Source organism: Canis aureus, chromosome 8, assembly GCF_053574225.1.
Source record: "Canis aureus isolate CA01 chromosome 8, VMU_Caureus_v.1.0, whole genome shotgun sequence".
NCBI lineage: Eukaryota > Metazoa > Chordata > Mammalia > Carnivora > Canidae > Canis > Canis aureus.
This window is the reverse complement of record NC_135618.1, coordinates 67,185,966-67,200,494: the sequence shown is the minus strand read 5'-3', so window position 1 is coordinate 67,200,494 and position 14,529 is coordinate 67,185,966. Positions and strand designations below refer to the sequence as shown.

Here is a 14,529-nt window from a genome sequence, read left to right as displayed (position 1 = left end):
AAGCACACAGGGCTTCCCCCTCTGCCTCTCTGCTTAAGTGTCACTCTGGCAGTCCCTGTCTCCTTTGGCTTCCCAATAACAATGATCACCCCATAGCATACTATTAATTTTACTAATTTATGTATTTAATCTGTCTTCCCCCTTCAAATAAAAACTCCAAGAAGAGAAGGGCTTTGACTACCGTGTTCACTATTTATAGTTCCAGCACCTAGGACAATGCCTAGCACATAGTAGGTGCTCATTAAATATCCAGGAAGGGAGGGAAAAATGTCCTTTCTCCCATTTATGGCCTCACAATGTCTGGAATTTAGAAAAGAGAAGATCCTAAGGAAAAGAACAAAAATGGCTTGGAAAGCCCTGATTTGGGCAAGGGGGTTATGTCCAAGTGACAGGATGCAGAGATCTCCCTGTCTGTATCCTGGAGAGGGACCGCCTGTGGCAGGGGTGGGGAGGCCTTTCCTGCCTGGGGGACTGGAGCTGCCTCATCTGATGTCATGTCAGAAACTGGTTCTGCTGTATGTCTACCATCAGAGCAGGAAGCCACTGGGCTGGTTTCTGAGGATGATGCCTCATTCTGTGTTGAGGAGGGGGCTCAGAGGGCAGGAGCAGGGAGGCAGCCAGGCTGTGGGTGGTGAGGCAGGGACTGAAGATTCAAGCTTGGCTGGGACCTGCTTGGCATCTGGCCAAGAGGCTGGAGGAGCTGGGGCCACTTGGCAAGGTCGGGGCCAGGGGCTCTTAACCTGGGGTGGCCGATCCCCAAGGGATCCATGGAGAGAATTCACAAACTTGGGGTGGGGAGGGGGAGAAATTGCATCTTCAACGTTATAAACCTTGATCAATTGTGGGGATTCTATCCGCCATAAATCTAGGCAGTGCTGTTAGCAGTTCTTTGACTTCCATCGGTAGAAACCCCAAATGTGTTCACATCACATTCCGATTGTTGCAGGTTCTCTCAAAACATCATCTATGCTGATCACGTCTTCAAAATTACAGTTGCTGTTAGACCTGGTGCTGGATCTTATTTCACTAAGCACATATATTACAATCACTATTTTGATAACTGTATTTCACTATAATTGGTTTCCTTTGTGATCCTATCATTTTATATTACACTTTAAAAAACTATTCTAAGGGCTTGATTGAACTGGAGGGGGGCTCATAGTGCCAAGAAGGCTATCTGGCCCCTGTAGCTGTTCCTTAGAGAAGCTCAAAGGGCATGGGAGCAACAAGGAGGCATTCTGTTTTCCTTGGGGCAGAAGAAAAGATCCTTCTTCGGGCCCTAAAGGCTCCTGCCCTGGGCATCCGACCCAGGAGACCAGGTGTGGGTACCCCGACTAGCAGGCAGTACACCTGCAGCACCCAGCGCGACCAGCAGGTGGCAGTCCCACCCAGCCGTACTTCCTGTAGTTTCCTTCCAGTGGCAGGTCTCCCGTGCCACAGAGGGGACACGGGACACAGATGGTGCAGGTCCAGGCAGCTCTGGCACCCACAGACATGCACACACTTGTGCACATGCATGAACACACAGGCACACGCCACACGCATATGCATGTTCACACACAATTCAAGCAGCCTACCTAGGAACCGTTTTCCAGAGCATTCAGCCTCTTCTAAGACAAAAGGCATTCCTGGGACTCTGGAAGAGGAGACCCCCTTTGTTTTGCATCATCTTTTCCTTCCCTAGTAGTCTTTCTGAGATGTCCACAGGTCAGCACGAGTCAACTCCAGCTACAAAAACCTAACTGCCGCTGGGGTGGGGAGAGGACTGCAGAAACGGAGGTCTGAGTTGCAGTTTGGCTCCAAGACCATAGACAAGTGACAGTCTGAGCTTTAGTTTCTTTGTTTTGCACAATTGGTACAGTGAGTGAACTCTTTCAACCGAACAACAAAAAGACAAACAACCCAATAAAAAAAAATGAGCAAAGGATTTGAACATATATTTCTCCAAAGAAGATCTACAAATGGCCAATAAGCACATGAAAAAAATGCTCAACATCACTAGTCATCAGGGAAATGCAAATCAAACCACAGTAAGATAGGACCTCATGCCTACTAGGATGGCTACAAGAAACTAAACCAAACACAACAGAAACAAAATAGTAAGCATTCGCAAGGATGTGCTGGTGAGAATGGAAAACAGAAAATGGTTTGGCGATCCCTCAAAAAGCTAAACCCAAAATTAGTGTGGATGCAGTGATTCCACTCCTAGGTCCATACCTAAAAGAACGGGTAACGGAAGCTCAGATGACTCACTCACGGCATTTGTTCACAGCAGCACGATTTGCAAGAGCCAAAAGGTGGAAACAGCCCAAGCGTCCACCAACAGAAGAATAAACAAATTGTGGTCTATACACACACTAGAATATTACTCAACCTTAAAAAGGAATGATGTACTACCCCCCGCTAGAACGTGAAGCAACCTTGAAAACATTAGACTTGTGGAAGGAGCCAGGTGCATAAGGCCACATATATGATTCCATCTACATGGACTGTGCAGAACAGACAGATCCATAGGCAGAGAGCCAGCTGGTGGTTGCCAGCGGGCTGGGAGGGAGGAGCAGCGAGTGATAACGGAGCTACTAGTGGGTATTCTTCTGAGCAGATGAAAATATTTTGAAACGAGAGAGAGGCGGTAATTGTACAATGTGCAGAAGCGGCTGCTGAACTATTTGCTTTAAGATGGTCAATCGTGTATCATGTGAATTTCATCAACTTTTTTTTTTTCAATTAGAGAGAGAGAGAGAGAGAGAGAGAGAGAGAGAGAGAGAATGGATGCATTTTCCAGGCATTCGCTCAGAGACCATTCTGCTCACAGGAACTTCGCCCCCTCCCCCAGGTGATGAGGAGCAGGCTGCCCAGGCTCCCCTCGGGAGGAGACAGAGCTGGAGCGGGAGAAGGAATGGAAGGTGGGAGGCACAGGCTGGCTACTTGCACACAGGTCCTGGGGAGAACAGGGAGCATTTTAGGGACCCAGGGCGTGCTAATCACTGCGTTCCACGGCCGTCACAGCCAGCTCCCTCCACATCCATGTGTTCCGCCTCTGTGATAGCCCATGCCTCTTCTTTTCTGTAAACTGCACACACACGTGCCTATGTGCATGCCTGCGCACATGGGTGTGCATGCAAGGGTGTGAGTACAGGCATGAGAGTGAATGGCACACCTCAGAAGTGGGATAAAGCGCTAGCAGAGACCCTCACATGGTGGCTTCTGGTGGCTGCTGGCAGCCCTGTGCTCCTCATCTCAAACACACATGGTGGCAGCCTCGGGCCTCCTTCAGGTGCCCTTCTTCCCCCACGTCCCCGGGCTCCTTCCTCTCATACAGACACCTGCCATCGGATTTAGGGCCCACCTGGGATAATCTCATCACAAGCGCCTTAACTAGTTACACCTGCAAGACCTTATTTCCAAACAAGCTCACATTCTGAGGTTCCAAAAGGCCATGATTTCGGTGGCAGGGGGAGGGTGGGGGACACTATTCATCCTCCCTACAGAGGCCAAACCTGGAGTTATCCAGAACCTGATAACATGTGTGGGGGACCCCAGGGCCTCCGGAGTGAAAGATGAGCTCCCTGGACCCTAGGAGCAGGAGTGTGAAGAATCACATTTGCTTCGGGAGCAGGTGATGGGAAGCATGCTGGGCATATTACAGAGTCACGAGAGTCTCATGTTGAGTTAGGATTTTGGAAACTGTGGTCATCCAACCGCCCTTGCAGCAGAAGTCTTGCGGATGGCAGCGATGGGACCATGCTGTCCTTTTCATTCGCTTCCCCCAGAGCCCAGGTCGAGTCTGGGAACAGGCAGCAGGGGGTGCTGTAAGCTCTTCTGAGAGGGAGCCAGCCCCAGAGCCGGGAAGGGCCGGCCAGGCCTCCCTTTCAGAGGGTGGCTCCCACTCTGGCTGTCCTTTCTGCCCTCTCTCCACACCTCCTCTCCCAGCTCCCCAGGACTGTGTGACTGGGTGCCAGGGCCCCTCTAGCCTGGTCCCGGTGGAGACTGGAGGGGCGTGGCAGGTGCTGCATCTTCATTCGAACCTCTGGCCCCAAACAGAGGTTGGATCGGCTCCCTTCCGGGCTCCAAACCCTCAAAAGCCCCCCATCACCTTTAGCACCAAGTCCAAACTCTTAGTTTGGCATTCATGCCCCTCCTACTTGTTTTTCCCACCTTCTTAGTGCTGCCATTTCCCCCTTTCACCTGGATGCATGTGGTCTCCCCACAACCCCACCGTTGTCAGGGCTCACCCCTCATTCAGCATGCATTGTGGCAAGTGCTGGGAACGTGGCCGTGAACCAGCAAGGCCCGGCCCCTTCGGGCCTCCTATCCCCATGATGACCGACACTGAGCCAGGAACCAGAGAAACAGCCACTAAACATCCAGGGCTATCGTGCCTGCTGTCCTCATGCCTCTTTTTCACACCTGCCTGGGGACCATGCCCAAAATCCTTCTGGTGCCCAGCATGGAGCCTGACACAGAAGAGGCTGAGTTTCCTGACTCTAGCCCAGACCACAGTGACAAGAGTTCTGTGACCACCTGTGGCTCTTCTGGCAGAAAACCATGAGGTTCCCCTACCCCCACCCCTCCCAACCCTGCTCAGGTCCCCCAGGGAGATGCTCTAGGATTCTGAGCTCAAGGGGGCAGAGACTGCAGCATATAGTCCAGCAGGGGCCTTATTACAAGCATCACCACCAGCTATTCCCAGGGCAACATACCCACTGCTCCCGGATCTTAACAAGTAGGACAAAGATTATTGCCTGTGATCTCTTTATTTCTGTATTTCACCATGGATGCAATGAACATTCTAGCTATCTGCGGATTCAACCCACTAATGAGAACAGTGTTATCGCTCTTGACTATGTAGATTTTTACCTGAGCCCTGCGCTCCTGGAAAACAGCAGGGCTTCAAGGAATCCCCCACCCTCCCTCTGTGTTCTGGAAAATGACTTGTTGCAAAGAACCAACCTTCTCCATGTGATTCAGAGGAGACTCACAGGTGCCCACCTCCATTGTTCACCTCTGACAAGGACAGACGCAGACCCTCAAATTCTCCCTCACAGGATCATAAATAATGACCTGAACTGCTTGTCTCCACTGGTCAATCAGAGCAAAGTGCTCTATTAGCCAGATTTTGGTTACTCGTCCCTCCTTTCTCCTGGCGCCTGAACTTTGGTCCTCAGCCTGAGCCAGCCCACTGAGGGCCCGTCCTGGAATAGCCCTGAGGTAGGACCAGACATTCTCTGCTTCCCCACCCCACTTTCTGCCTCGGTTTGCTTTTTTCTGGAGCAGAGAAACTCTCTACCTCTCTCCAGACGCCTGCCGACCGGACGGTCAGAGAATTCTCCCTCTTGCAAGAGTTTTTTCCCCGTCTTTGCAACAATCTTTTTGCATCAAATCTCTCTTCCTAAGTCTGGACTTGTTTTTATTTGGCACTCTGATGGTCGCTGATGACTCAAGTCACCGAGTGTCGGGGGCCGGAGCAGCTCATGCCCACTTGCCTTGGGTTCTGCACAGGGGGCTCACCGTTGCTGGGCACAGCGCTTTCGGGTCCAAACAAGCCAACACCAGGATTCCTGGGAACACAGCCCAGCTGAGCTGTAGCCCTCCTCAGTCATCCTTACTGAGGCATGGATGCTTCCCTCCGGACTTGGCAACCGCATCCCTGCAACTGCCTGGCCTGGGGCAACCCCCTCCAGTCCTGCAGTGTCACCGCAACAGCCAGGAAGTGGCCATTGTCTGACACAAGACCTGGGGGCAGAGGGGGACTAAGGCCCTGCTCTCTTCTCTGAATTCAGAAGGGGAAAATGCAACAAGAATAAAGCACCAAGTGGGCAGCCCCGGTGGGCTCAGCGGTTTAGCGCTGCCTTCAGCCCAGGGTGTGATCCTGGAGACCCGGGATCAAGTCCCACGTCGGGCTCCCTATGTGGAGCCTGCTTCTCCCTCTGCCTCTCTCTCTGTGTCTGTCATGAATAAATAAATAAAATCTTAAAAAAAAAAAAAAAAGAATAAAGCACCAATTAATTGTTCCGTGGTTTCTCTGGCCTGGCTCTCCGCAGGCCGCAGAGCTGCGGGGGAGGGGGGTACAGCTGGGATGTGACCTCCTGGCTCCCAGGCCGCAGCTCAGGCCTTCAGAGGGGCCCACCTGCCCCGGGAGTGAGGTCCCTGCCCGGAAGGTGAGGTGCAGGGGCGGCGCTGGCCACCAGGGGGCTCCCGGGCTCGGAAGAGGGGGATGGGGAGGGGAAGGCCCCCCCAAGAGCCCAGAGGCGGGCAGAGTAAGCAAGGGGGGAGGGCGGCTCCCAGGGCTCAAATCCCTGCAAGCTGAGTGACCTTGGACAAGTAATTTTGTTCTTCGGAGTGTCACTTTCCCTGTCTCAGTTGGGGGAAATAATAGTGCCGGCCTCGGGGGCTCTGTGGCCTGTGCAAAGGGGAGGCTGACTAAAAATCCACTTGACCGCACCTCCCAGAGGTCCTCCACAAAGTTCCAGCACCTTCCAAGTCCCCTGAAGCCAAGATTATAGTGGGACAGGTTGCTCCCTAGAGGGTGTAAGGCAGCTGGATCCGAGGACGCAGAAGGAGCCCTAGGGCTGAGACCCAGCTCCGCCAAATGCAGCCACTGACATCTTAGTGGCTGAGAAGCCTCAGTTTCTCTGCTGTGATGCCTCGGGAGTGGCTGGAATAGGCTCGCGGTTGTGTGTGGAAGCTTTATCCCGAGAGGAGATGGTCGGGCCCTGAGGCTCCTGAGGGCGGGGACCAGGTCTGAGGTCTTGGTTCTCAGCGTGGAGCAGAGGTCACGAGTGTCTGCAGGGCTGTCTGAAGCCATGTGGAGGGAGGGGCCACAGAGGCAGGCCACGGATGCGACAGTGGCCTGTGGGCGCCGGAGGCAGCAGCCCGGGGGAGGAAGAAGGAACGCTGGAGCCACTGGCAGGAGCCGAGGGCAGTTGTGACTTTTTTTTCTTTCTTTCTTTCTTTCTTTCTTTCTTTCTTTCTTTCTTTCTTTCTTTCTTTCTTTCTTTCTTTATTTTTTTTGAGAGCAGAAGCTTGGGGCACCTGGGTGGCTCAGGCCATGATCTTACACTTGTGGGATCAAGCCCCACATCTGGCTCTGAGACTCAGCGCAGAGCCTGCTTGTCCCTCTCCCTCTGCTCTCCTTGCTCTTTCTCTGTCAAATAAATAAATAAAATCTTTGAAAAGAAAAAAAAAAAAGAGGCAGAACTCTTTGGTCCAAGGGAGTCAGCCGGGACACTGGGCCAGTTTCTCGCTGGCTGCCCCTGGGGGCGAGTGGAGTTGTGTGCAGGATTCTCACCCAGGACCTCCACCTTCTCTAGGGCCCAGCGCAGGGGTCAGTGAGGTGCGCCCCCAGCTCTGGATTTTTCCCTAAATGCCAGGTGACCTTCAGAAGCTCCCTCACTCTGATTTTCCTCACAGACTCGCCTGCAGCTCCATCTTTAAAAATAGTTGCAGAGAAGCCCATTGCTTATTCAATGAGCTCTTTTGTAAAAAAAAAAAAAAAATAGCCTGCAGCTTTGGTTTGTTTAGTTCATAAAAGGCCCACTGCGATTATCAAAGAGCCAGCTCATTAAAGAAAGATTAGGACGCTGGGAAAGAGTGGGAGAGGGCAGGGGTGATGCAGGGTGCAAGGCGGGAGTGGCAGTGGCAGAAGGCTGCCCCCCCCCCCCCCCCCCCCCCGCCCCAGGTGCAGGCTGGGCCCAGACCGTGGGCCCCCTCTGGAGACCTGGGGCCATAGGCCCACCTCTTGGAGCCTTACCTTTCTCATATGCATAGGAATAAAAGCCATAATACTAATAATACTAGGTCCTGGGATTGGGAGCTGAGCAGGCCATGGCCTCTCCTTCCACCCCATGTCTTTCCACCTGCCTCCCTCTGCGGCGGCTCTGCTCTCCCCAGCCATACTTCTGGAAAGCATCACACTCACTGGAACCTCATCTCCCTCTCATTTCTCTGCCCGCCTGCCTGCATCTCCTCAAAACTGCTCTTCCCAAGGTCACCAGTGATGCTCACATAGCTAAATGGTGACATTAGTGCTAGATGCTCACATTAGTGGACAAATAGTTGTCAAGAGCCGCAGGTGAGCCCCACTCTGTGCCTGAGGTTTTCACCTGTCATCTTGCTGGGCACTCAGGCAGTGGCTCCTGGGCAGCAGCCTGTAGCTGGGGGTCCCAAGCTGACCAAGTTTGGCTGACAGACCCAAGGCACAGAGACGAGTGCCGGTGCAACAAGAAAGGGGGCTAATGCCTCAAAGACTGTGCCAAAGTGCTGATAACGGTTCCTGGTTTATATAAGGAAAATGCAGGAGAGGCCAGTGGGGGTGTGCAGGTGGGCAGCGAAGGTCAGGTCAAGCACTGTCCCCAGGGCCAATCAGCGGGGTCTAGCTGGTTCCGCGCAGTCCCCACTACTTGCAAGGGTGCCGTCGTTCCCCTCACAGGATGCTTTGCCCACTGGGTCTTTTGCCTGAATTAAGAGATAAACTGGGAAGAAACATTTATCAATTAGAAAGTTTGATGTCAAAACGGAGGCAGGTGACTTCCCCCTTTCAAACCCACCTTCCAGAAACACACAGACCCTGTGTTGCGCCCCTTGGTTTTCCTCCCACCCTGCCGGCTGAGCCTTCTGGCTCTCTTTCCTTGACCTTCTCTCAGTGGAAGTGGCTATTTGCCCACCCAGCCTCTGTTCTTTTCATTTTCCTTACAATGCGGGTGTCCCCATTTTTTTCTGGATTGCCATGAGCCCAACTAAACACCTATATTTTTCTGTCCCCCTACTGTGAGGGGTGGCTGATAAGAGAAAAGCAGAAGTTTAGGGTGACATGTCTGCAAAGTCCCCTTAAGAGAGAGACAACAGGCAGCACCTCTCCATTCTAATCCAAGCCACTATCCTGTCTGATGAGCTCGACAACAATGGTTTTTCAACTGGTGTCCTGCTCCCCTCATTCCGCCCAAAGCTGCCAAACAGATCCTTCAGAGGCATCACTGCTCTGCTCAAACACCTGCTGTGGCTCCCCATTACCCAGGAAGAAGTCCAAACTCTGTGTTGAGCCAACAAGACCTCCCCACCCACTACAGACCTCTCCATTCACTGCTTAGCTTTCCAAACCCTAGTCCTACATTGTCCCATAGAAATAAATTTGAACCACATAAGTAACTGACAGTATTTTTACTGGCCACATTTAAAAATGAAAAGAAACGGGCCAGATTACTTAATAATATCTTCTCTTAGTGTGATATATTCAAATTATTATCATCTCAACATATAATCAATATAAAGTTTATTAATGAGACGGTTTACCTTTGTTTCTTCATATTACGTCTTCACCATCTGGTGTATGTATTTTCCTCTTAGAGCGTGTCTTAACTTGCTCTATATTTAGATTTTATAAAATGTACAGTTGGAAAAGTGGATTCACGTACCCAACTTGTTCCAAATATAGTTAAAAGCCTTCCAATGATTGAATTAAAGATCCCCTTTTCAATTTTAATTTTAGTGAATTAAAATAAAAGAAAATTTGAAATTCTTTTCCCTAGAGGCCCTAGCCACATTTCTAGAGCTCGGCTGCCACCTGTGGTCAGTGGCTGCCACAATGGACCATGTAGCTTGGGGTCTCCACCAGCGCCCGCCGACAGACTTTCCAAGACCATGAGAATGTTCTAAGTCCTTGCCCAGACACTGCCTGATGCCTTTGAGCCCTGAGGAACTGAATTTTTAATTCCGTTCCATTTTCATGGTAAACATAAGGGCCATGCGTGACCAGTGGTATCCTACTGAGAAGCTGCTGTCATTCCCAGGGTCTCTTGCCTCCCAGCCTTGGGCCCGATTCTTCCTCTTGGTTGAGTGGTTTGTTTGTTTGAAGATTTTATTTTTGGGGCACCTGGGTGGCTCAGTCAGTTAAGCATCTGCCTTCAGCGCAGGTCATGATCTCAGGGTCCTGGGATGGAGCACTGAGTCAGGCAGGAGTGCGCTTCTTCCTCTCCCCCTTCCCTCAGCTCAAATAATAAAATCTTAATTTTTTTTTTTATTTTTAAGTAACCTCTACACCCAAAGTGGGGCTTGAGCCCACAACCCTGAGACCAAGAGTCAAATGCTCCACCGAATGAACCAGCCAGGTGCCCCTTGGCTAAAGGCTTGTATATTATGGCCACTGTAAGTCCTTGTCAGGCTACTACCTCCCTTCTCTGCCATTCCCCATCACCCTGTTTAGTTCCTCGCCCCAATAATGACATTTTAATCACCATTTATTGTTTGCTTTTTCTCCCTAGATAGGGGGTGGTCTCCATGAGGGTGAGGGCCGTATTTGCCTTGTGCATCTCTCTGTGGCCAGTGTCTTGGGACTAGCACAGAGTGGGCATTCCATAATATGAGTGAAAGAGTTAACATTCACAAATGGATGAAGTGCCCCACTGCCAGAAATTCAATTCACTTCATGGTCTTTAAAAAGGAAGGGAGGGAGGAAGGAAGGAAGGAAGGAAGGAAAAAATGAACAGGCCCAAAATGTAATCATGCCACCAGGACAGCAAACCCCAGATTACTAGCACTCTCAGCCTCTCCAGAAGTGGAACTTGAAAGGGATGAGTCTGGAATTTCCCAGAGATGTTAGTGAGAAGACCACATCTCTTCCCCTAAGGGAGGATATCCTAAGAAAGGATAATCCTTTCTTTTCTTTTGCTGATAATCTCCTTGTCCACCCCCCTGCCGATAAAAGCCTTCCATTTTGTACAGCTCCAGGGAGCATCTGTGTGTTTACTGGGTGGGATGCTGCTGGATTCATGAATGGTTGAATAAAGCCAATTAGATCCTCAAATTTACTCAGTTGAGTTTTGATTCTATAACAATGGTTGAGCATTGCCTTTCTCCTCTTATAAAACACACATCCTCCCATCCAGGCCAACAAATTCCTGATGCTATAATAATAGCTTCCATGTATATTATGGCCACTGCAGTAATAGTTACTACCTTCTGAGCCCTTGCAATGTGTTAGGAGAATGGCTGGAAGCACTCTACATTATTAGCTTACCTGATCCTAATACCACTCCCATCAATCCTATGATGGGAGTGGTATTATTAGCTGTACTAAGGCACAGAGAAGTTTAATAATTTGCTTAAGACCACACAGCCAGTAAGCAGCAGAACCAGAACCCCGGCAATCTGACTGTAGGGGCCATGGTCCAATCACCTGTGAGAAAGAACTTTTCATCTCTTTTGATCATGACCCACAATAAGGAGTACATTTTACATTCAGACCCAGTACATCACACACATACACACACACACATCCTTGAAAAAAGTTTCACAAAGTATCACATTGTTGTACATGATACATTCTGGTATATTCTATTTTATCCTTTCTCATTAAAAAAAAAAGCTGGTTGTGACCCATCGAATTGATTTCATGACCCACTCCACCATACTATTTTGACAAACATTTTATTAGAGAACATTTCTGACACATAAAAGCAGAGGGGAAAAAATGACCCCGCCATGAACCTGTCACTTAGCTTCAACAATTATCAGCTTGCAGCTGATCCCGATTCATCTCTGCTCACTTCCTCTTCTGCATTGTTTTAAGGCATCTCTTTCAGACTTGGTGTCATTTAATCTGTAAATATTTCAGTTTCTTGTCTTAGTTTTGCTAGGGCTGCCATAACAAAATACCACAGACAGGGTGGCTTAAACAACAGAAATTTATTTTCTCACTGTTTTGGAGGCTGGAAGTCCAAGATCAAGATTCTGGCTGATTCAGTTTCTGGTGAGAGCTCTGTGCTTGGCTCGCAGACGGCCACCTTCCCGCTGTGTCCTCACACGGCTTTTCTTGGGTACGTGTGTGTAGACGGAGAGCTCTCTGATGATTTTTCTCATAAGGACACTAGTCCTGTTGGATCAAGGCCCTACCCTGTGACCTCATTTAACTTTAATTATATAGGCCCTACATCCTTATACAGTCACACTGGGAGGTCAGAGCTTCGGCATATGAATTCGGCATATGGGTGGGGGTGGCGGTGGTGGGGACATAATCTTCCAGTCCATAACAGTGTTATAATGGTTTTGGCAAAAATGTCTTCCTCCAAGAGGAAGGAGGATGGGGACACTGAGTACTTTTCGGACTGGAGTGGAGAGGACAGGAGAGGAAGGTGCTAAATTCTGCCCACATTATAGTTGAGCACCCCTGAGCATGGAGAGGGGAAAAGGGGTTCCCAAGGGAACCTCTAGGTTCTGCCTTTAACCAAATTTTGGCTTTATCAGAGATCCCAGCTTTAATAGCCAGGAAAAGACACTCATTCAGAGAGCTGGTCTTTGAGGATTCTGGGGTGTTCAAGGAATGCCCACTCACAGCTCTGTGCCTGGGAGTGCCCACCAGCCCCATTGGCTGGGATAAAGACCTCATCCCAAGTCAGAAGACCTAGGCTTTCTGTGGCCTGGGACCACTAACTCATGGCATGACTGAGGCAAACTGATTCTTTCTCTGGCCTCAGTTTCCCCCTCTGTCAGTAAAGGCTTTCAGATTAGGCTGCTCAGTACACACATTCCTGGATCCTCACCACTGCAGCCTGAGGTTGGGGCAAACACCAGGTCTCTCCAGGATGTATTTCTCGAAGGACCAAGGGATCCACTCCCTTGAGGAGGGCTGGGAAGGCCCCCTAGAGCAGGACTGGGAGGAGCCATGTTCCTGGCCCTCGTGGTGCACCAAGCTTGTAGATCAAGCAGGTCCCTTTTGGGGCAGGGATGGAGGATTGGAGGGCCAAGGGGCTGGGCATAGGACGGGGACTCTCTTTGCTTAGCAAATCCCAGATGGGCCATTGTGATGAAAGAGGAGCCTGTGTGAGTCCTGGACAGGGGTAGGTGAGGGCTCTCCAGCCAGGACAGGTCCAGAGCAGGACTGGCCACGCGGTTGCCTTGTTTTGGTTTAAAGGCATTGGAGGCTGGGACAGAGCCAGGAGAAAGCTGCCTATGGGAGCGAGTCCCTGAAGCTCCAGTGAGGGAGGTAAAGGGCCGGCTGGCACAGGAGACTGCACGGTGCAGGGCAGATGGAGGATTCAGCGAAAGCTGGAACTCGGTGCCAGGTGGGGCTGGAGCCGTGTCAGCCTCAGCGGATCCCCCAGGAGCAGCAGGAGGCTGGAATCCCTCCCAGGCCCTGGACAAGGGCCAAAGCCAATTTTGTTCAAATGTAGCAGGACAAGGTGACCCCAGCTGGCCAGTGGGCATGGGGGTGATGGGAGAGGCGGACAGATGGTCCAACAGTAGAAGGAAGCCTACGCCGTGATTTCGGCTGGGCCCCCCATGCCCGCCCGCACGTTCATACACCGTCAGCAGGTATGCACACCTGCGTAGGTGTGAGCACCTGTGCAGGTGTGCCCCTCGTGGGAGTGTCCACAGACATGCACGGACATGCTACATGCAGGCTTACCTCCCTCCCTCCCCCAGGCTCTACCACTGACACTTTCTGTTCCTAGAGGTGTGTTGTCCTAGAAATCTCTTTCCATTCAAGGATTTCTTGGATGCTGCAGCCAATTTTCATTCCTGCCATGGAGTTCCTCCACAGACTCTGCCAGGAACATCTCTTTTTCATTTATTTCAGGCACTGGGAGACAGTGAGAGGAAGAGCCCTGCAGACGGCTCTGTGGTATTTTCATCAACGCGACAGCCTCCTGAGCACGGCCACCCTGGAAGCCAGGGCCTGGCTCCAGAACTGGGTCTTTCTTCCCCTGGCAGGAGCAGTGACACCAGAGCCCCTCCCACGGAGGCAGGGAAGCCGGGTGGGGGTGGGGGTCCCAGTGCACAATGCAACTCCATCCTCAACCTGATCCGCCCCACCTGCCCCATTCCCAAATCTTAGGTCTGGTGTGTGTGTGTGTGTGTGTGTGTGTGTGTGTGTGTGCCATGTCCCCCCAGACCTCGGAATGTGACTTTATTTGGAATTCGGTGTGTGCAAACATAATTAGTTAAGGAGCGCACAATGAAATCCCCCTGGATTTCGGGATGATTTGAATCCAACAACTGAGGTCCTTACAAGAAGAGGGGGTGACAGAGAGGCACACAGGGAAGAAGGTCACGGCACAATGGTGAAGAGATTGGGATGGTGTGTCTGCAAGCCAAGGAACGCCAAGGATGGCTGGCAGCCACGGAAGGCTGGGAGAGAGGCATGCAGTGGTTTATCCCCCAGACCCTCCAGAGGGAACAAACCCTGTTGATAACTTGGTCTTGGACTCTGGTCTCATAAACTGCAAGAAAATACATTTCTGCTGTTCAAGCTCCCCCTAGTTTGTGATGATTCGCTGTGATAGCCCCGGGACACTAATACAGCCGGAAGGGGGAGGGAGGACTGGGAAAGGCTGGAGCAGCTGGACGCAGGTGAAGGAGAGAGGGAGAGGTTTGCAGGGAGATGTGCTCAGCTGATGTGCAGCCTCTGGGAGGCTTGAGGCTCTTGGGAATCCCTGGCTGTGGGGTCCTGAGTGCCCCAGGAAGGGGTCTGTTGCGGGCCATTGTGGCTGGGAGCAGCCCGTGGGGTGGGTGGCCTCAGGAGCAAATGCAACT

General features: G+C 51.2%; 1 long non-coding RNA gene across 1 annotated transcript; it reads left to right on the top strand.

Moving 5' to 3' along the window:
- The first annotated feature begins 12,826 nt into the window (after positions 1-12,826).
- On the top strand, positions 12,827-14,227 carry LOC144319548 (uncharacterized). Its single transcript, XR_013385363.1, has 2 exons — positions 12,827-12,979; positions 13,574-14,227. It is a non-coding gene; the product is annotated as an uncharacterized LOC144319548 (long non-coding RNA).
- Positions 14,228-14,529: the final 302 nt, after the last annotated feature.